Below are 7,082 nucleotides of genomic sequence, written 5' to 3'. Positions count from 1 at the left end.
GTGAGTAGGAACCCAGAACCCTGAAGGTTGGCACAACGCTACCTGCCGTGATGGGTGAAGGCTGGAATCTGTCTGTTCTCAGCAGTTTCTGTGGTGGGGATAAGGTAAGTGAAGACAATCACTTACACATTACACTTACACATTAATGGATTATCTTCTGTGAGTAGTTGTAGGTCTTACCTGGTTTCCGCCACTAGAGGGAGTAAGAGACATACCTGGTGTTTTACTTACATGCCTTCCAGGATACACGCTCAGTGAAGCTGGTTTGTGAAGCCGCTCACCTCCTCTGCTGCAGGCTCTGCAACATACACTAAAAGCGGGGATCCCATGCAGTCTGGGGGACCCACGCAGTCCTCAGAGTGGTCTCCATTCTCCCCCCTTGCCCCGGCTGCCGCCATGACGGTCCTACGTGCATGCGCAGGGGGCGCGCTTTTACAGCAGGGTGGGCGGGGAAGGGAGGGGGGCGTGGTTGCGGCGCCGTGCACGTGTGGCGTACACGGAACACCAGTGCGCAGGCGCAAAGCAGCCATTTTAAAAGCTCAAGTTGCCAGAGCTCCTATAAGCGGTGGGACACAGAGCTGTGGGCAGTAAGCATTTCAGTGGATCGGATCTTGGCAAAACTAAGACACCTACTCAGCATCAGGTTGTGCAGTTTATAGCTAATGATTATATTGTAAGACTATAGCACAACAGTGATTGCACTTTACACTAGTACCTCTGCTTTGCTGCTTAGGACTATGTCTCCTCGTAAGAGGGCTTCAGGGGGAGGTAAGAGAGGCACCAGAAAATCACCGCCTACATCTAGGGGTTCTGGACATGCCTGCAGGATACCATCCCCCCCTGCAAGACTGGAGGCAGCTTCACAGGATGAGTCTGTACCCCGGTCAGGTTTTGCAGCCTCTCACAATGTTTCAGTCACTGTTTATGTCACAGAAGACGCTTTAAAGGCTGCATTGGATGTTTTAGAAGGAAGGATTACTACTTTTGTCACAGCTTCCTTAAAAAATAGCAGAAAAGGGGGTAGATCCCCTCCCTCTGCTTTGGGTTCCCTATCGGTTGAGCATTCTGATAATGAGGAAATATATCAAAGGACAATTTGATGACGCCCTGTGGGAGGGCAAAATGCATTGACGCGACGCACTTCCGGTACTGACGTCATTGACGGTCTTGTGGGAACGCTAATAACGGTGTTTGCTGCATCCTCTGATCATTTCAATGCCTGATTTTAACTTACTTTTGTAAGTATAACCTTTTATGCGCAATAAATTTTCAATCTTAGTATACTACCCCCCCTTTTTCTTCCTTTTTGTGTACCTGTTTTTGTATGGCTGAGTATTAACGTTGAAGGATCGTTTATCATCTCATCAGTGAACCTGCCATCCTGCAACATTCTTTGGATATCGCTATAAGCCTATATTGACTCCCAGACTGCAAAGCTGGGTGTCATTGAGATTTGGTGAGTGGGGACACATGTGAGGGTGTCTTGGTACATCTGAAAATTTTTCTGCAACATTTTCTCTGCACTTTTTGCACACCAGATGTGAAGCATTCCCTGCATTTTTACACATTATTTGTGAAGCACCTTCACAGTTTTATATGGACTTTATGTTTTTGTTATCACTTATTATGGGTTTTTGTTTGTGAGTGCTGTATTTATATTTTATCACTCAAATTTGATGGCCAAACGAAAATCAGTCATTGCTGTGGCCCCATTAATGGATGAAAATCTAACAATCAATCAAAGGTGCGATTTTCGAATGAAAAATCGTTCGGAATATGACACATGTATGGCTGGCATTAGGCCTTGTTAAGACTTGCTTTGCTGTCAGACAGAAATAGGCAGGCAGTGAGGAAGTGATACACCTACTGTTTTAATCCCCTAATTACTGGACAACCACACAGCAACCATGTGCATTTTGCCCTGTTGCAGTGCAGCCCTATTCACTTGAATTGGTACCACTACCACCGCCAAGCGGGAAAGTGGGTATAATTTCTGCCGTGAAGAAAAGCATCATAGCCACAACATGTGTACAGAAACAGGGGGAGCAGTTGATGGGCAGTGAAAACTGCCCTCCAATCGCAAGTGTAAAGAGGCCCTAATGATTTATTAGCGATTACGGTGCTGCAATAATTTGTGTTGCCTGGAGTTGGGCTTTAAATGTACACAGTAAAAGTGATAAGCTTATATGTAATCAATTCCAAAGAACCAATCCAAGAAGGAACCTGCTCTCATATCTACTCACTCCAGCCAAAAATACGATTTTTATACTTACCGTTATATGTTATTCTTGGAGTTCATTGAGGGACACAAGGATATAGTAATTCATAGTCGAAAAAAAATACAATGTTTACAATCACTTTACAGGCTCTGTGCAGGGAAGATCAGCATCTGAACCCAGAGAAGCTGGAGGCTGATAGACTGGAGGTAATACAAGGCATTACAATTACATTTAAAGTAAAAGTTTACCAGTATTGTGCATTATATTTAAAACGATTATTTTCATGAAAAAAAGTCTCAGCCTTTAATACTCCTCATTTAATTAAAAAGAAAATTCCTATCTCTTTATTCCACCCCTTGATTTCACTTTACCCTCCAAATCCAAAAATAGGTAATATACTCTGTTACATGTATTACTTTTGGGGCCCCCCATCACTTGTGTTGGGGAAAGGCCCAAATTTATAGTGTTAAAAATGGGATTGTAGTCCCCTTTAATCTTTCATACATTTACGTGTTTAGTTCCAGCAAACTGTATGATTTGGAAATATATCTGCTATCTAAAAACTCAGTTTTCCTTAATACATTGTTTTCCGACATTATTTCTATGTACACGATCATCTAATTGTAAGAAACTATGCATGGAACTTAATGTAGCAGTTGTATGTGAAATTGCCAATAAAATATTTGAAAAGAAAAAGAAAATTCCTAATACATTTGATGAATGGACGAATGTTGTTTGAAAATTTCACTTGCTTTTAACATTCAATTTTAAAATGAATATAATTTCTGAACGAAAACCATATATACGTTCCGTAAATTTGTTCAATCAAAAGTTTTCTATTCTGCTCCTTCAAATTTTCCTATCACTGTGGTCAAAAAACGAACGCCAATTTGACCCCCACTAACGTTTATAAAATTGAACTAACTTTCTAAAAACTAAAATTTTGTAGGAAATTTTTTTTTTCAATGGCCAGCATAAGTGACTGTAGGCACAGGTACCTTGTATCAAGCTAACTGTCTATGACAAGGGAGTCTCTCATGCATGATATTTTATTACTGTGCTTTCTGAATAAAAAATGCAAAACAGTGTTTTAGGTCTTTTTATTTTTTTTTTCTTTAAATAAAAATGTTGATCTTTGAGTCTGATCATATGTACCAGATTCAACCTCTAATAGTATATACAGTACATCTCTTCTGTCTGTTATTCTCAAGGTGGATTCAATACTTTTCTCCCTAACTATATAGCTGTTTTTTTTTATATTTACCACTGAATATACTGTAGATATTCAAGAATAAATGGTCTTTTTTCTTTTTAGAAAAAAAACTTTACATATTAACTAAATTATACAACAATCTTTTTTTGAGGTTTTTATTCAAATAATTGAAACAATAATCGCTCAACTAATCGATTATGAAAATAATCGTTAGGTGAAACCATAGAAACTATTAATCCACTAACTGCAAACTTTGTATGGAACCGATATCTGGCATAACAAGTAAAGAAGAATTGTGCACATTCAAGAGAAGTGCAATGTATTATTGACTTATACTGTACTCCCAGATGAAAAGAAGGTTTCTATATGAAGGAAAGGGGAGCAGAGAATACCCATCATATCCAGAAACTAGAAATAAAAAAAATAAGATCTGTTAGATCAGTTGTGCGTAGTTTAAATTCCAGAGTGTGTGCAGCTCAGGATAAGCAACAAACAAGTACTAAGGGACAGTCCAAAAAGGGAAGCATGTTAACTGGGTTTCCAAAAATTCCATACTCAGGGAATAAATAGTATCGGGTGTGTCATACTTAAGAGGTGAAATAACAGTATAAAAGTGAAAGTTCTAAAATTAGGACACTGAGGAACATTTTGTTTAGAATGTTAAGTAGTCCAGAATGGGGAAGGTATAGGAACACTAGTGCAGTTGTAATAGTCAGTGCTGTAATAGAGACCTGATGCCTCAAGAAGCTCAATAATTAGGTGATGTCCATTGACCACATAGGTCAACAAATTCCTCTTGAGAGAAGTAGGTCTTAAAGCGGGGGTTCACCCACACCGCCAAAAAAAAAAAATATTAAAAGCCAGCAGCTACAAATACTGCAGCTGCTGACTTTTAATACATGCCCACTCACCTGTCCCAGGGTCCAGCGATGTCGGCAGGGGACGCCGAGAACCCGCTCGGTTCTCGGCAGCTGCCGCCGCCATCCTAGGTGAGGGAATCAGGAAGTGAAGCGTTGCGGCTTCACTTCCCGGTTCCCTACTGCGCATGCGCGAGTCGCGCTGCGTGTCCCTAGTGGTCCCCGCTCTCTCCTGGGAGCTGTGTGTTCCCAGCAGACAGCGCGGTCGGGACGGGAAGAGGCATAGACTCCCATGGGAGTCTATGCCGGAAGTGGGTGCAGATACCTGTCTTAGACAGGTATCTGCACCCCCCCTCCCCCCTGAAAGGTGCCAAATGTGACACCGGAGGGGGGGGGAGGGTTCCGAAAAGCGGAAGTTCCATTTTTGTGTGGAACTCCGCTTTAAAGAGTTACCTCAACTTATACATTTTTGGTGAAAAGGTAACTCACCCTTTTGGTCCCCATTGTATGTGTATGGTCCAATATTCTGCAGCTCTCTACAGCAAGTATAATGCTATGGCAATTTAAAGCATCACTACACAGCCCTGGAGGCTGTGTAACAGCATAATGCGAGCAATGGCAGTCGCTCATTGGTTAAGACTGGCCATGTGACTACACAGACCAACGAGAATTGTTTTGAGTGTCCTTTCATCCTGGATGGTGAATTGGAACAAAGCAGATATTCTCATTGGTCAGCACTGATCATTGAGCATTTGCCATTGTGAGTGATATGTTACTTTACGGTGTCCAGCACTGTTTTATGAAGTTTTAAAGTGTCATACTGTTATATGAGCTGGAGAGGGTGTCAGAAGATAGAGATCATACAATGTACTGTACATGCAACAAAAAGATGACCTAACACTTTAAGACAATGGTTTCCATTATCTAGCCCTTTGGGCACTATTCCTTACACTGATAGGACTATTCTGCCAACTGACACGAGCAATGGGGCACCATTTCTCCCACTTGCACCCATATTAAGGCACTATTCCTCCCAATGATACCAATGATGGGGAACTTTTTCTCCCCCTAACACTAAGTGTGGTGATGTTTATTCCCACTGATGCCAGCAAAATTTCCACCCCTGCTGGTCATAGTTCGGCCCCCCCAAAAGTCTGAAAGACAATAAACTGGTCCTTTGTTTACAAAGTTTGGAGACCCCTGCTTTAAAAGATAAAAGCACCACTAGCGTTAAGTAAACCTAAGATACAGAGACCCAATAGGAAGAGATGGGGGAGGTATACCCCAATTCAAAATCCAGATGACATAGGAAGGCAAAGTCCCAAGGATTCAAGGTTGGGTGCCTGAATAAAGGGTTCAGTTTAAAGGCTATAGGAACCTGAGAAGTCAAACTGAAAGATATGTTTAAACGTATCATCTATGTTTCAAGCAAGTAGCCACACTGCCCTGCACATATGGATGGATTTAGCTGCCATGCGAGACACTAACTAAAAGACTTCTAAGAGGTCAGCATGATGATGTGAAGTGTTTCATGCATATGTGTAAACAGCTGTAAAACTTGAGGATGGTGAGTTGAGTTAGACAAATCCCTCCTAATAGATGTGATCTATTCAGAGATGGTTCCACAAGTCAATGTCAGAAGGGGGCAGAGAGTCATTTCGGTTAACTTAATCAAGGACTGTAGCTAAACAACAGTGAAGAGTAAATACATTATTCACAAGGTAATGAATTGGAGAGTCCACAGAGGATAGGGGCCAATTGTCCTGGATGGTAGAAAGGACAGTGTCAACCAGATTAAACATTATGCTCAGCATTCCAGAGTCTTCAAAAATCCACTAAAAACAGATCCCATAGAAGTAGAATGTTATGGTTCTGTATCAGTCCAAAAAATCTGCAAGCTGATAGATTCATCAATTGTGCACAGGCGTCCTGCAACTAACTGACCAGTACACATAGGTCTGGAGGTGCCATAATACAAGCTTATATCGCTCATAAGAAAAATAAGGGGTTGCGCTAATACTGATAAAACATAATGAATAATTTACAGTGAAGAAAAATTCATATAGTGATCATAAATGAAAATAAATCGATGTGTAAAAACATTTTGAAGAAAAATTCATATAGTGATCATAAATGAAAATAAATCGATGTGTAAAAACAATGTGTAAATGGTATGAACATCGCTCATACCATTTACCAGGACATCTTCATCAAAGGTAGAAATACCAGAAGTTGTACTACTGCTGTAAAACAGGAGAAACTCTGCAGCTATCTGACATAGCATTAACAAGCAGTGCCAAGACAAAGGTCAACCAGTGTCCAGAGCAGACATTCAAAGGAAAAAATGTCCCTGCATTAGTGGTGTTACTGGAAGGAAAAAATGCCCTTGCATCAGTGGTATCTCTGAAAGAAAAACTACTCCTGTGTTAGTGGTTTCACTGAAAAAAAAAAAAAAGGTCCCAGCATAGGTGGTGGCACTGGAAGGAGAAAATGCCCCTGTATCCATGGTGTCACTGGCAGGAAAAATGTCACTGTGTTGGTGGTGTCACTGGAAGAAAAGAAAATGTCCCTGCATCAGTCTGAGGAGGACGGATTTGGCAGTGGTCTCTGTCAGGCACCCATTGTGAGAAGAAGGGGTCTGCATTCTCAGCGGATGCCCACCATGCCTTCTCCCCCCCCCCACCCCCCCATATTAGACTGCTGTTGGAAAGGGGGAGAGGGCAGTATCCTCCCTTCCAGCAGCTATTGCAGCCCCTGCTCTATGCTCCATTCTGAATAACAGGAGTGATGGTA

Source organism: Aquarana catesbeiana, linkage group LG04, assembly GCF_042186555.1.
Source record: "Aquarana catesbeiana isolate 2022-GZ linkage group LG04, ASM4218655v1, whole genome shotgun sequence".
Taxonomy (NCBI): domain Eukaryota; kingdom Metazoa; phylum Chordata; class Amphibia; order Anura; family Ranidae; genus Aquarana; species Aquarana catesbeiana.
Note: the sequence above shows the minus strand (reverse complement) of the source record.